The sequence below is a fragment of the Coloeus monedula genome, assembly GCF_965178545.1.
Source record: "Coloeus monedula genome assembly, chromosome: 2".
In the NCBI taxonomy this organism is placed as follows: Eukaryota; Metazoa; Chordata; class Aves; order Passeriformes; family Corvidae; genus Coloeus; species Coloeus monedula.
The window spans coordinates 67,124,013-67,140,237 of NC_138782.1; positions in this window are offsets into that span (position 1 = coordinate 67,124,013).

Consider the following 16,225-nt stretch of genomic DNA (forward strand, 5'->3'; position numbering starts at 1 on the left):
TGTTTGAATGATTTTTGTTGGTTTCACCTTACAGAAGCTGACTCTAAAGAGTGCCATGAGAAAAAAGAGGCAGGAGTTGTTCAGGGTGATTCTCCTTGAAAGTCCAGGAGATCTCGCAGACTCAGGGAAGGTGAATTGTACTGACTTCAGTGGTTGTGGCTTGCTGTGTCTCAGGAAATAAGTTTCTTCTATTTCTCTAATTAGGAATTGCTGAAATCTGTGCAAACCTGCCAAGCTTCTGTACAACTTTTGTCGAATACAACCATGTAACCACTTGTTTCATTTATCAAACTCCAGCTAGCAAGAATAGGCTGCTTGGAGAGTGAATGATCACATAAGGTTTCAGTGATAAAAGATCATGGTCTGAAAGCATTTGTACTACTGGATGCCTAGGATGCACAGAGGCCTCTACAGGCTTTTTTTTCCTTCTGTTATCTCACTTTTCCACTAAAACTAACTCCCACCAGGCAGTACCATTTTCTCATGCAAGCAGACTTTTTCCTGTCTAAAGAAAAAATCTCTCCTCACTGAAGAACCAAAATAGAACCTATCAGCTATGTTTTTTTTGGTTGCTGTTGTTGTTGTTTGTTTGGGGTTTTTTTCTGTTTGTTTGGTTTTGGTTTTTATTAGCTCAAAGTTGACATGCAGAAAATAATTATTGTACAGTTATGCAGGGGAAATGGATATTTAAAGATTTTTTTTTTCTATTTTGTTGCATCTGAATTGTGTTTTTTGCCTCCCCAATTTTTGTATGTGTGCGATGCTTTCCCTTTCATTTGAATTTTTTTCAGTAACTGGAATTCTCTTCAATTTCCTCTTATAAAATAATTTTGTACCAGAATAATTGAAAATTGGTTACAGAATATGATATGTGTCATTAATCAGATAAGGTTTAACCAGTTTGAATCTACAACTGATATACTTTTGAAGTTCATCTATGAAAACTGGCAAAAATTGCCCCACTGATAGCTTTTCTCAGTATTCTGTTATAAAAGCTACTAATATATTTTGTGTGCCAGTGTATTTCCGAAAGATTCAATGAATTAGTTATAAAGTTACCAGCATGATAGAGATGACTCAGATGTCCTGATTTTCTTCTCTAAAATGAAACTAGGATGCTATATTAATAAATTACTATAAACAATCCTCAAAAAGCATAGGCCCTGCTATACAAAGACTGACATTGTCAATTAATATTCTACTACACCTGTCAATTATCTTCTGAAGTTATTAAAGCTACAATTAATGTTACATTAATTTAGATCTTCATATTTTTCTAGTAATTAAATACATACATTGACAAACCTAAAAATTTTAATCTGCTCTGTTCCTACTCATTAAAAAAAGATACCTGCTAAGCTCCAGCATATTAATTAGTTCAGTGGCATCAACATATTTTATTAACATCTTTCTTCAAAAAGTTTCTCTCTATTTAGTTCTTCAATTAAGATATCATAAAAGGGGAGTAGAAACTTTCAGTTTATATTGCAAGGTTACCGTAATTATTACTACTGCATGAATATTACTCTTCTGTGAATATTTTTTTTCGTATTTAAACTGAATATTTTTAGAGTGTTCTGGACTAAGATCCATTGAAATTTCTCTTGTGCAGAACATGAGAACATGAGAATTTAGCTCTTCACAGTAGCCCAATGTCATTTATCACAAGGACTGAGAATTGCAGTCAAATAGAAATTTTAATTTAGCTATTGCACATATTTAGTGAAGATCCTGAGAACTATAATTTTTTTAATTTCTTGGAAAATTACTTTCTGGAGGATGTAAGCTTGTGAAAAAATATACTGAAATGGAAAGCTGACTAGAGGCACTCACATCCCACAGTAGTAGCTAATACTGTGGAATCTTATTTATTTCTCATTGTGCAGTAATCAAGGATATCATTCTGGAATTGAGAAAATTTGTTTAAGGAAATTGAGTTAAATATAATACCTTGTTTTGACAAATTGCCATTCTCTGACAAAGACATCTTATCTCCAAGCTCTGATAATGTGAGTGTTTCCAGGTGATCTAGATTGTTCTGTCCCTGGGATTACCAAATCTCCAAATCTCCAAATCTCATTAAAACTTATGAAAACTAGCTTTATTTATTTATTTTTTTTTTTTTTTTTTTTTCCCCTCCAGCAAAAGACAAGTCTATTCTAATTGTTGGATTAAACCTGAAGGTACAAAACCTTATTTACTTGTGTAACTAGAAAATTATGATCTCCCAGATACCTTGAACTTTCTGCTGTGAGGTGGACTGAATTGCCTGATTTAGGGCATTGATCCAGTATTTTAAGTGATTTCCACAGGGTTGTGGCACATGGTCTCTATTCCCACACCAAATCTGTGTCCCATGAAACAAAACTAGCAAGGAATTTTATGATTGAGCTAAACTCAGTGTGGTTTCGGATCTCTTTCTGAAGTGAAGTGAATGTTCTGATTGCTTTCCAAACCCTGGTTAGTGATACTGAGCAGAAAATGCATGATTATACTGCTTTCCCAATATATTACTACCAGTTTTTTATGGGCAAGGCATAACGCTTTTAAAGATGTTTAGTTCATTATTCTCTCGAGACTGTTTATTTCCCCTTATTTTTAAACAGTAAAGGAAGTATGTCTCCTGTCTTGGTTTACCCAGGCTAATACACAGATCAATAGTGCTTAGAATTTTCAGACAAAAATATACATAACCTCTTAATTCTGAATAAAATCCCTCTAATCACAAGTTTTGCCCAGAATCAAAGACAAAAACTTTCAAAACAATATTAAAAACCAGATCTTTAATGAAAGCTTTCAGGTGCACAAGTATGGCTCTGCGCATGCATACGATTGATTTACTACAAATTTTAAAAGGTTAATAATTAGTGTATTGAGCAGGTACATCCAAAAAGATAACAGTTACCCCAGCAACCCACCCTTGGGTCTGCCCCTTGGAGTTGTTCCAGGGGCTTCTTTGCCCTATTTCTTGTTATGTCTTCTAAGTTCTAGTGCAAAACAGAGTGTCCTTGTTAGAATTCCTCTTCTTGAGAATAAGACTAAATAGAATCTCAGGAATGTGTTAGAAGGGGTTAGTTTATTGTTCTAAAATGTGAGAGAAAGGGCAGGAAAAGTACTAGAAGCTATATAACTATGTATAAACAGTCTACAAATCTTTGAGTACATGAAAAATATACAAATAGCAAAAATCTTTAGGCATCACAAGGACATCTTATACTTGGATTATATCCAAAAGATGATGGAGAGCTTCCAGTTAGTTGGCATCACCATTCTGAAGGCTGCAAACAGAAAGGTCTAGGCCTTGATTAAAATTGCAGCATGAAATTAATATACTTAAAATTCATTCCTTTTCTAGAACAAATGGTGTACCAAGTTACCAAACCACCTCAAAAATACTTTGCTTGATCATCTCTGTCCAAGGAAAAATTTTAGTATGGTCCAATATTTAGTAAAGAAGGATGCAGAAGCGTATGATGTAGAGCTTAAACATCAGAAAGTTTATAGAATGTAGGCAGAAGGACATTCCAGCTGATGCAGTTTGTTCAGTGTCCCCTGCTGTTGGTTACTACTTAGTGTTAGGTACCGTAAAACAAAAAAAGCATGTGTACAGTGATACATTTATGTTTTCTGTTTCTTATCTTTTAAAATCTAAATAATTATCTACTGCCTATAGCGTGCGCAGGAAACAGTCAGAAGACTTTAATGGAGTTCTAAGATCACAAAAATGGCATTGCTGTCCCCAAAGCAGTCTTAGGAAAAGTGAGACCATTGTAAAACAAGAGGGCTTCCTGAAATACCAGGCTGAGGAGAAATATGTTTGTGTACATTGTGCTCTATAGACTAAGCATTTCTAGTCAGTGGTGATTTTTTAAGCATTAAGATCTCATAATAATTAAAATGAAGCCTAGATAAGTGAGAAAATTACTAAAAAAGAATGTGGAGTCATCTTTCTCAGTTTAATTCGTATCTATTCCAAAGTGAATATTTTCAAAAGGATTTACTTCTGTGGGGAGGTTGCAATGAGCTAAAGCATCAATTTAAAAAGCATAGCTAGTTCTCACAACCCACTTGCACTCCCAGTGCAAAATAAAATATCCAGATTTAAATGGTTTGAATTCCTCCGAAGTCAGTAGAAAGGACCCAGTTGAAACAGAGTGATAAATATTCCTGAAGGATTCTGAAAAGCTTGTTTTGAAACCTAGATAAGATGTTGAGCAGCACACCAGCCACAGACTGATTTTCAGGAAGCACAGAAGGGGAAGTGTGGGCTCTCTCTACGTAGCCCTTCAGCCCTGTTCAAGAAAAGGTATGGAATAACTGTACTGCATCATCTACCTCAGGGTCTTTCCCTGTAACTTATTCCACTACTGACCAGGCTGATAGCTGTCATCATCCACAGTATTAGATTCAGATCTGAAGCTGTACAACATTCATGTACCCTGCAAATTTGGGCCAGTAAAAGAAAAGTCAGATCTCTGAACAAACATTGATACATGCCCAGCATGATGTGCACAAAGCCTGCATGTAGCAGACTTTATTGCAACCCTGCTGAATAGCTAAGGTTTCTGACCATTAGTTTAACACATTTTACTCCTTAATATGACTTTTACCAATTTTATGGGATTGTACAGCTGTAATCCATCAAGTGACATAGTAAAACCCGTGTCACAGTTCTCAATGCTTATGTGTGGCAAGAGCTACTTTTGCTTGAGCTTTATTTACCCTACAGATTTTAAAAACCTCCTTCAGTTCCTGTCTTAAAGATCGTATTCATTTTTTTAAGCGAAAAGACATCTGTCACAAGAACATGTTATGTTGAACATGACTCTGATAAACTTTAGTTCATAAAGTGTTTATTCATGTCCTTGAAGGTGATGATGGCTATTATCAGAATACCTAAGGCTATATCAGATTTGATAAATCAAACTCTTTTCACTTTACATGAACTAATTAATTTAGCAGTAGGTGAAACTGCTCTCTTTGTGGTGTGATATCACGTCACTCAACATGGACCACAGATTAGTTTTATTAAAACTAATACGATTATCCAATACTGTCATCTAAGCCCAGAAATAATAAGGTCTAACTGATCTTGAACACAGAGTGAATTATGGATGTTTTGTGCATTGGCTGTTTCCTGTGTTTGAAAATGATTTTAACTGTTTTTAAGAAAAAAGGTATACAGTTTCTCCTGTTCTAGAGCTGATAATTTTATCTTTTTCTTTTTCTTTTTCTTTTCTTTTTCTTTTTCTTTTTCTTTTTCTTTTTCTTTTTCTTTTTCTTTTTCTTTTTCTTTTTCTTTTTCTTTTTCTTTTTCTTTTTCTTTTTCTTTTTCTTTTTCTTTTTCTTTTTCTTTTTCTTTTTCTTTTTCTTTTTCTTTTTCTTTTTCTTTTTCTTTTTCTTTTTCTTCTCTCTTTTATTTATTTTTTTTTTTATATGTACCTCAGAAAGAATTTTGAATATTGAGACTACTATGGAGAAAATCCATTTTTTAGCTAGTTTTTGCTTTCAAAATGAAAAGAACCAAAAAATGAGCTACACTGTGGAACATGTGTTTCAAAAATTTCCTAGGAAAATGTTGAAGTTCTCCAAACGTGAGATGCCTAGGCTGCATTTGTAAACTGAAAAATGTTAGCAGTCCCTCATATTCAGTGGAGGGAATATGGGTTCAAATCCTTGAATCAGAGATGAAAAGTAAGCAATTCATCAACTTCTATTCTGACATTTCAAGTCTCATGGAAACTGATAAAAAGAAACTTCATCACCTACATTAACAAACAAACTATAATCTTCAACAAGCTGACATTAGAAAACTTTCCAAGTGGGTGTCCTTTCCTCTTGTAAGGTACTGCTATGACCTGAAAATTCCACCACTGTAGTAAACCACAGCCTCCTAAGGACAATTCAAAGCCATTTAAAAAGACTCAGTGCATAACTTTGGATAAATGAATGGGTTTTATTACATTTTCAAAAGCACCCCCTGAGGAATAATCTTACGATACCATGCTAGGGTTTTTTTAGCTAGTATGAAGGAAAGCATCTCATGTACTGCAAATTAAACTGCAGCAATTTAAATCAGTTAGGTCTAATCCACAGATGACTAGACTGTCCCTCTTTTGCATGTTGTCTGTGTGGCATATGAAACTGTAAAGCATAATGGATTTATAAGAATATATGTGTTCTTACATATAATGCAAGAACACCTATATTAAGATGGCAAAATCAGCTCAACAAAAAGATCCATTATTTTGCTAAGCTTATACTTAGCACCAGTTTGTACAACATATATACCAGCCTGTATGATATACATAAGATGCAGAAAAAATATGCAGATTCAGTGTGTGGCATTATGGTTTTGAACTGAGAGTGCTATTAGGTGGTAAAAAGTAATTTCCCAGATATCATGCTCTTTCTTTCTAAAACTTTTTACAACAGCTTTTTTTCCCCATGATTACTCTTTTCTCTTACACTCGAATATTTCCATCTGGTATTTTGTAGAAGATAGAGTGGTTAACAAATAACTATGTTATTTAATGATGAAACAAATGCTATTTTTCTTGTATTTTCCAAGGATAGTCCTGCAGAAACTTTATTCTGTTTTTAAGAGATAAATTAAAATTTCTTTAAAGAGAAACAATACAGACTGATTAAAATCTAATCAAACTGCTTTACTTCATGTGTTAAACAAATGTATATTTTATACAATACAGCACAGCAAACCCTGTTAATTGAAGAGTAGGGTGTAGTACCTGGCAGGCATCCTTAAAAATTAATTCCTAGATCATCTATGTTTTAATGACAGTTCACTGACAGTTCACATCAGCTGTCAACTTCACTGTTGCTGAAGTTATGTTTGGACGCTTTGCTTCTGTTTGGATGCTTTGCTGCATCTCTCAGGGCTGTGGAAAAGGGAAGATTGGCTTTTTAAAATTTACATTGAGTGTTCCCATGAGTGTTTGAATGAATGTGAGGGGTCTCTGGCTCTGCTTTCAGACAGGACCATCAGCAGTTTTCTCCCTTTCCAATGAGAATGGAGCTCTCTCTGTGGCTGAACACTGACTGGCAGGGGAGCAGCTCTGTAGAAAGGAACCTGGGAATGCTGGTGGGTAAAAACTGGGCTGTGTTAGGTGGAGTGTCACCAGCAGGTTGAGGAGCGTGATTCTTTGTCTCTGCTCAGGGTTGGTGAGAAACCACCTGGAGGGCCGCTCCAGTTCTGGGCTTCCCAGTATGAGAGACACACACAGAGTGGAGCCAATCCAGTAAAGGGTTCTAAGGTGGTTGTGGACTAGAGCACAGGACATTCGAGGAGAGGTGGAGGGAGTGGGGCCAGTTCAGTGTTAATAGCAGAAGGATTGTGAGGATGCTACTACTACTGCCCGTAACCACTGAAAGTGAGAGTTTAGGGAATGCAGAGGCAGCCTCCTCTCAGAGGTCCACAGCAGAATGACAGGAGACAACAAACATGAGTTGGAACACAGAGAATTCTACTTCTATTTTAATATCTTTTTAAACCATGAGAATTTCCAAATACTAGAATGGGTGCCCAGAAATGAGGTAAAAACTCCATACTTGGTAATATCCAAAATTTGACCAAAAAAAGCACCCGAACAATGCTATTTAATTGGCCCTCCTTTGAGAAGAGAGTTACACAAGGTGACCTTCCAACCTAAATAATTTTGCGATTTAATGTGTCTTTCCTTGAAGATTTAGAAGGTTGTTGCAGTCCTTCAAAAAACAAAATCCCAGCTAATCAATGAACCAACCAACCACGCAAATCAAGAAAAAATCCCAACCCCCCCCAATTACAGAAGGGATTGTCTTCCTGAAGCAGGAATATCTATGAGCTATCCCTCAAAATCCTACTGTAACATACTGCGGGCCATGGTAGTAGTGAAAGCACATTACTTGGGAAGAAAAAAATGAAAATGTGCAAAAATTCAGGAAGTTTATTTCACGATATTTTCTGTCTCTTGCCTTCATTCCTTTTGAATCATACCACAGTATTTCAGTGTTCATATTTTACTTGCAAGCATTTCCTACCGGCTAGCTAAAATTTACTTAAGAAAATCTCTTCAGTATCCAGCTCTGTACTCAAAGACCCTCCAATCTCCAGCCAGGATTAAGATGAAACACTAGGAGCAATGGTCTTTAATGAGCATAGCTTGAGAGGAGTACCTGGAACAGAGCTCTGTCTCTGTAGACCAAATCAGTGATTGAAAACTTTATTTAAGAAACTGATGGGGAGTAGATTTACCATTCTAACTGTAGTGTCTGTGTCAGTTTCTTAAACTGAGTTTTGAGGAGCTGATTTAGCCCAGGGAAATGGAGCTATCTGGTTGAAGTGTCTCTTGGGGCTGCTTATACTAAATTTTTTGTTTGTGTTTAGTGCTAATGCAGAATTATACGAACTCCACTGTCAAGATGTTAGAAGATTGATGCTTTTATTACTTGGAATTGGAAAGCTGGTACACACAACAGAACAGTCACAGGGAGAAGAATGATACAAAGAGCTCTTTGATTTCCTGGTGCTTAGGAATATTGCAAAATGCTGTGAATTCAAAGAAGCAGAGTTCAGTTTTTTTTGCTCAAAGAATAAACATAGCATATCTCATTTAATAAATTTAGACTGGGTAAAAATATTTTCAAGGAACTGTATATCTGCCCAATGGAAGAATATATAAATTTCAATAAATAATTCATTTTTTCAGAATCTACAGAATCACTTCACTCTGAAATGCCAGCAATATACCACATGTGCTTTGTCTTTTTCTTTGGAGTAAAACTCTCATAAAATACTTATGAGAGGGATCTTTTGTTTACATAAAGACACATAACTTTTATATCAGCATCGTTGATTTTTTTCTTTCCTGAAGAAAAGCATTGGAAGTATTAAAGTTTCTCTGAATTCCCAGGACCAAAGCAGTTTTCTGCAATGTGCATTAGTGCAATTCTGACTTCACTGAGAGTTGAATTTGCCCAGAGAAGGCAGCATTAAAGCCTTATATGCTTCCAATCTAAAATAAATGCTTTAGTGTAACGTGAAAGATGAATCTATAAAGTATTATAACGTTAAAGGCATACATCTCTTAAATAAATAAAAGGATCTAATCTCAAAAATGAATGGCAGAGTTAAGACTGAAAATAAAGATTACATGGTTAAGTCCTCAAAGATTAGGAAATGACAAACTCCTTGGTTCTGCCTTAGTGTACCTCAGCACTACAATAGAGTATTAATTACACACAATTTTTTATTGCCTGGGCTGAGCGCACAGCATCCTGTACAACTTCATCATTAAGCTGCCCTCATGTAATTTTCAGTCTTTTAACCTGTAGAGACTTACAGCTTAATCCAAGATAACTTCAGAATTTCTTTCTTTCTTTTTTTTTTTTTTTTTTTTTTTTTTTTTGGTACGGGAAATAATTCCATTAAATTAATGGACCTTTCACAGCATTTGTGAGATTAAATTTATTACATTGAGACCACATATTCAGATAAACACTTTCCAAGTCATTACTATGTCTTACATATATCTGGATCCATTAATATATCTTTCCTTATTGATGGTAATATGGGTATTTTTATATTCTGGGTATGGTTTTCCTGCTGAGATTGATAAATATACTGTGATTCCTTACCACACTAAAATGAATGTCATATGAGACTAAGTTTAATGTTGTCAAAACAATTTTTGTTCTGACCTACCCGTTAAACATTCTGCGAAAAAAGGAAACTGTATCCAGAGGGAAATTTCACTAGATAACATTCATATTGGAAAGAAACATGAAATGATGTTATGCTGTGATCTGTTCTGGGTCCAATACTGATATATTTTAATTAATTATGTGAATGACAGAAAAGAGGAAAGGCTTGTTAATATATGATACTGGGAGATTGCAAGAACATTTTAGGAAAGGACTGGCATTTAAAATCATCTTGAGAAACCTCAGATTTGTCCTGTAAAGTGCTATTCAGCAAGGACAAGTTGGAAAGCACATTTGTGTTGAAATAACTACATATACAAACACAGTATGGGTAACAAACTCCTGGACGTTTCTCTTTCACAAGGAAAGGGAAAGTTATCAGAGTTCACAAACTCTCTCTAATATTGGCAGGGTTTCAACTCAAAAATCTTCAAGAAAAACTGTGGACTAGAATGAGCAGATGTCTGAAAACAGCATGTGAAGAATGATAGAAGAAATTGGGGTTTCCTGGCTCAGAAGCCTGGGAGCATGACTGGGTGTTGAAGTGAACTGAGTAACCTCTTTCCCTGGCTATAATGGAGGTACAGCATCACTGGCCCCAGAACTCGACTGCATTGCAAAGAAATTGCAAAGAAGATAGCAATTAGATCTTGTGGGAAAAAGTTTCTGAAGCCAAAGGAGAGGAAAACACTGGAGAGACCTGACTGGGGAGTCTACTTGATCTACTGTTACTGGCATTTAAGAACAAAATAGAGCATGTTCTGTCACATTTTCATACATATTTAGGCCGCTGACATGGACTAATTGACCTACTGAGCCATTGATCAATGTGTATCTGTGATTCTAATAACCCAAAGCACAATCTGGGAATACATAATATTTATAAATATGTAACACTTATCACCAGTCATCCCACAGAGATTTGATATATTTAATATAATAATTGGAAGTACCCAACATGTAAAGCATAAACACAACTGAATTTAAATATAAGACCTTCCCTAGAGCTTTCTAAGAGATATGAGCAGTTTTAATGCAAGAAAAAGGAACCTTGTTTATAGAAGTAATTTTAAGGGAATGACTCTCTATAAAATTTTTCACCTTTCTTATGTTCCCAGCTTCTGCTAGGATAATTCCTATAATATTGCACACTCTATGCAGTGAACTCTTGAAATAGAGTATGACCTGTAAAAGCTGGAATGCATTTCCCTAGCTTTGGCTGTCTACTTCTGAGCTAGTTGCCTATGGACCAATGGAGCTGGAAAGGTACTTTTCGGGTATGAGTGATCTCAAAAGGTGTGGAAATTTTCTTCAGAATGAGGTGAACAATGCCTTGCGGTCCTTTGGCTTTAGAGCAGCTTGAGATACTAATCCAAATGTACATATCTTCAACTCCATATGCTTAACAAATAAACCCAGAAATATAGATGAATAAATAGAAATCAGATTAAAAATAAATAATTATAAATGTATATATATGTATATATGTATATATCTATATATCTAACCTGTGAGCAAACTGCATGTTTTCTGCAGAGAGATGTGATATGAAGGTACTTCAACTAGAAATAGTATTAATATGTGGTATTAGAGCAAATATTTGATAAGCTGGAAATTCCCTCATGAATTGAAAAAAAAATTTCTTTTTAGTTAAATATATAATGTGGCATTTCCTTTGGAAGAATACTGAAGTCCTACTTGAAAACTAAGAAGACTATTCACTTTGACACATACATATGATTCCAAAACTTCTGAAGCTTTTTGGAAACTTGGCCTTAACCAGCTATGAACTCATGCAGCATGAAAAATTTGAGGACTCCGATATAAGGTTCCTGGGTGTCTGCAATACTGGAAAATTGATTTCCAAATTAATCAACTAAATAGTTGATTTATGGGTGTCTGTGACCTCCAGGAACTGTGACAGTGCTGTAGGAAGTTCCCACCATTCTGCCATCATTTTGCCGTGAATGTACCGCTCTGGATTAAAATTCCAAACTTCAAAACTTCCCCATGGGAACACCATGTTATCTGTTAGATACCTTATATCCCACCCCAAGGCTGGAAAGAATACAAGAGAAACTGTGAGCATAATAATATCAAAAACTTCTACAGAGTTATTTTTTGGCACCACTGAGTTGATAAAGTAACCAAAAAAAAGGAAAAAATTACAGGCAGCTAACTTTTACCTAATTCTGTAGAGAGGAATTGATTTGCAACTGAAACTACAGATGCAATAAAAGGAAACAACAATGACATTTAACACACCTGATTTTTGTTGGGTTTTCTTTTTTGACAGCATTATCTTGAACACAAATGTTAAATTGTCACAAAGAAAGTGAAGTCATGAATTATCAGTTATTAAAAGTCTCAGATACAGAAAAAAAGCAACACAAATGAAAAGTGCTGGAGTCAGAAATAGCTTGTAGTATCATGGGGAATATTTGTTTCACGTATTATTCAGAATATTAAAATATGATCTCACTTGATTTAGGATCTTTAAATTTACATCTGCTTACAAATTAAATGGTCCTTGATACAGGCTAGATTTCGCAAAGGTGAGCTAACTTGTAGTTAATTTAGTCTGTGCTAAGTGAGACAGGTAACCCTGTGTGGAAGTTCAGTTTTCTTTGTACAAATCTGAAACTTATTTTTCTATTTTCAAATTTAAGATGACAATTTCCATAACTGTTAAGTCCTGATTTCCTACTCAGTATTATTCAACTTTTTATCTGCCATCATACCAGTTGTCACCTTTATTCTGAATAAGTCCAGTGTCAACTTCCTTTGCTACCAGCTGTAACTACCAGCCTGTTTTCATGTAATATACCTGTGATTGGTTTAGATCCAGTGGTTCTTGATCCCTGCACAGAGTTCATATGCTTTTGAAATATCAGCTATTTCTCACTTCAAATTAGACATTAATCATTAGACTAACATGCAATACAAGCTGATTAAAGTTTATGATTACTGTTCTGTGTGCAAGGGTCATGTTCTGCAACTCTCTAAATCAGTCATTAGTGGCAGTGTTTGCTCAATAGTCATGAACATTTTCACTGGATCTCTGGATGCAATTCTGTGTAATGGAGTTTCTGATATTACCACTGAATGATGAATTGAACAATCATACTTTGTATTTTCTAGTGAAATTCAGCTATTACTTTCTTAGAGGTGTATTATTCCTCTGATTAATTGTCTTGGGGTGACTTGTTGTACTCCCTATCGCTGCACTATGCCCAGAAATTAGTATGTATGCCTTTCTATGCCTTTAAACTGAGCCTGAGAGGGGGGAGAGACAAAACCGAGGGAACTTTCTAAGCAGTTTATTCTCATGTTTTCAAGGACACAGAGATAGAGACGGCTCTCTGTGTTCAGCTGCAGCAGCAGAGCGAGAGTGGGGAAAGCAACCTGCTTGCTTTCAGCCAGTTTTTCAGCTCCTTTTTCTTTCTCTGGAGAAAGATGGAGAGTTGAACTTTCGTTTTCCTGAGACTTTGTTTTTTCTCTTTTCTCTCTGCTGGACAGTTTCAACATCAGAACACATCGGGAGGAATTTCCACCGAGGCCTTGACCCTGGAGGTGGGCCCACCACCCTGTCCCAGCTCCAAGGAGGGAGAGAGAGATCTATGGAAGGACTCTGAAATTTTCCCAGGTTTTTCTCCCCACAGCGACAGGTTCTATTATTTAGCATCATTATCCTTTTCCTGTGTGTTTGTTAAATAAATAGTTTTTATCTCTTTCACTTTCCTTCAAGGACAATTAATTTTTTCCTGAACCTGGTGGGGGGATGGTTGTGACCTGCCTTCTCTCAGAGGATATATTTCCAGATTTGCCCAATTTGCACGTTATTACAGAGCAATGTATATTCATTTGCCTTAAACAAAAACTTAATCATATTTTCTTTCATCAAGAGCATATCTGAAACATTTTCATTCACTGTATCAAGGTTTTTAAAAAAATGGATAGAAAAATAAGAACAGTATGGAATCTGTGAAAAGTGTTTCTTACTGTGTTATTGTTGGTAGACCATAGTTAAAGCTATCTTTATTTATCTGATCTCAGAGTTAGAAATCTATTTTTAATTAATCTATCAAGATAATGAACCTCTTTCCTTAGTTTAGTATGCAGAAAGAGTATAAAACTTATTGAAAATACTTATTAGCAAACTTCCTGATTGTTAATGTGTTCAGATCATCACAATTGGATCACTAAACAGAAAACTATAATTTAATGGGAAATCTATTTAAAATGGGATTTCTGATTTTGCTTCATTTACTTTAGTAACATACGAGTATAGGAGTATATGCTGGCCTGTAAACTAAAGCTCTGGTAAAATAACTCTGCAATCTGACACTTGGCAAACTGCAGTCACAGAGTGTTCTGAGGTGGAAGGGATCCACAAGGATCATTGAGTCCAGCTCTTAAAGGAATGGGCCCAAGGATCGAACCCTTGACCTTGACATTATTAGCACCATGTTTTAAACAACTGAGCTGTCACAACTCAAAGAAGAGGAAGATTACAGATCATATGGATATGTATGTTGCATATGCAATATGTACACTGAAAACAAAGAGTAGAAGGACCAGTCACGTCTATATAAAAAACCAAATCAACACTGGTATAGAAAGTTTCCTGTAGCACATCTAAATTCAGAGCAGAATCTTTACCATTCAACCTTCATTTCAACACAGCTAGCACCATACTGTGTATGGAATATTTCTTCAGAAATGTAGAGTACAAGTTACAGATTCCTCTATAATCAGGAAATTGTATATTAAAAAATAAGTAAATTCTAATTCTATTTTAACTGATCCAGACCCTGAACTTTCCTAGATAACCACACTGAAATTGCTCTAATGAATATTTAGTTTTATAATCTCTACTGAAATTCCATCTATCTTCTGGTCATTATGATAATTATGTTACAAACTGACATGTGAGTTATTCCAGCATGTTGGCTCATATTAACTGAACTACCCAAAGAGGAAAAATTGGTCTTGTGACATTGAAATTCAGTGTGAGTTTGCAGCTTAGATGTGTATGTCTTGGTTAGCTTTAATTTAACTAATTTTACTTAGTAATATTAATTAAGAAGATATTCAGCCACTTGCTTGGAGACCCTGTCTGGGCTTTGGGCAATAAGATCTACATTGCTGTGACTATATGGTTATCTAGATTTAACCTAAAAAAAAAATAAATAAAGCTGTCATGGTTCTGACTACATAAAATTACATAAAATGCCATCTCACAGGTTACTGCAATTAAAATGATATTTTAAGGTCATATTTCATTTTCTACTTCCTTTGCTCTGGTGTGCAGTATAATACTACCCTTTTCCTGGTAGAAAGGGCATCTGAAACAATTTTATATATTTGATCGAGTATGCTTGGCAAGGAGGAAACAAAAGGCCTCATGTTTTGTCATTTCTCTTTCAGTGTCCTTCTTTTTGATAGCCATCCACTGAGGCGGAAGTAGCAGAATTTGAACAGCATAAAGTAGCCTCATTACCCAGTGAACAAAGAGGGAAGAGAAAAAAGAAAGAGGTGAACACTAAGTTAACACATTGTAGTATGTATCTACATAGATGCAAGAAATATCTTTGCAGAAAATAGTAGGATGTGAAAATTACATGAGAACTGTGTCATGACAATGTTGACGTACAACAAGGCATGAATTGCGGTTGAGTAAGAACTCTGATTTTAGGGTTTTCAAGGATGCGACACAACTTCCCAAGTATTTTTGCAATGGATATAGGTTGTGAATAGCCTTATGTGTTTACCATATAAACTTCTGCAAACATTTCCTAGACTTTCTTGGTTGTTTGTCAACTATAGGTATAAAAGGGATGCTACAGATAATGTTGCAGAAAAGTCTTTGCACAGTTTTACACAGGCCAACTTTTTTTTTCCCCATTTCTTTACAGGTACGGATTCCAAAATGGCCTCCTCTGGTATATCAAGATCTTAAAATGCATTGCTATTGTCACTGTTATTTTTAAACATTTTTTGATCCCTCTGGAAGATTGTTTCTAGTGTTCTTTTATGGGATTTAAACTAGATCTTTCTGGCTTTAGATGCTGTGTTCATTTAGTTTTACTCGCTAGAAAACCCTCCAAGCTCTTGAGCCATATTTTTCATTAGATAATAATAAATTTGACTTGAACATACACATGCTAAAAGGCTTAGTTTGCAGAGTTCTGACCTTGCTTACTTTATCATCTTAAACCCCTAAGCTTTATTGGTAAAGGCTGTTAACGCCACATCAATATTCAGTTCAGAATTTCATTTAATAGTTCTTTCTTCGGGCACAATTCTATGAAACATGTGAAATTAATCTGAGATAGTGTAACTCACAATAGCAGGTGAGAATATTCCCTTATTATTTAACAGTATCCAGAAAACCAGGAGGTGACTAATAAATGGGACAAAATGAATTCTTTTCTTTCTGCCCATCCTTTTGTATTTCACAGAGTGTGCACATTCCAGACAGAATGATGCAGTGCGAGACGACTGAGCAGGCATGGATTAC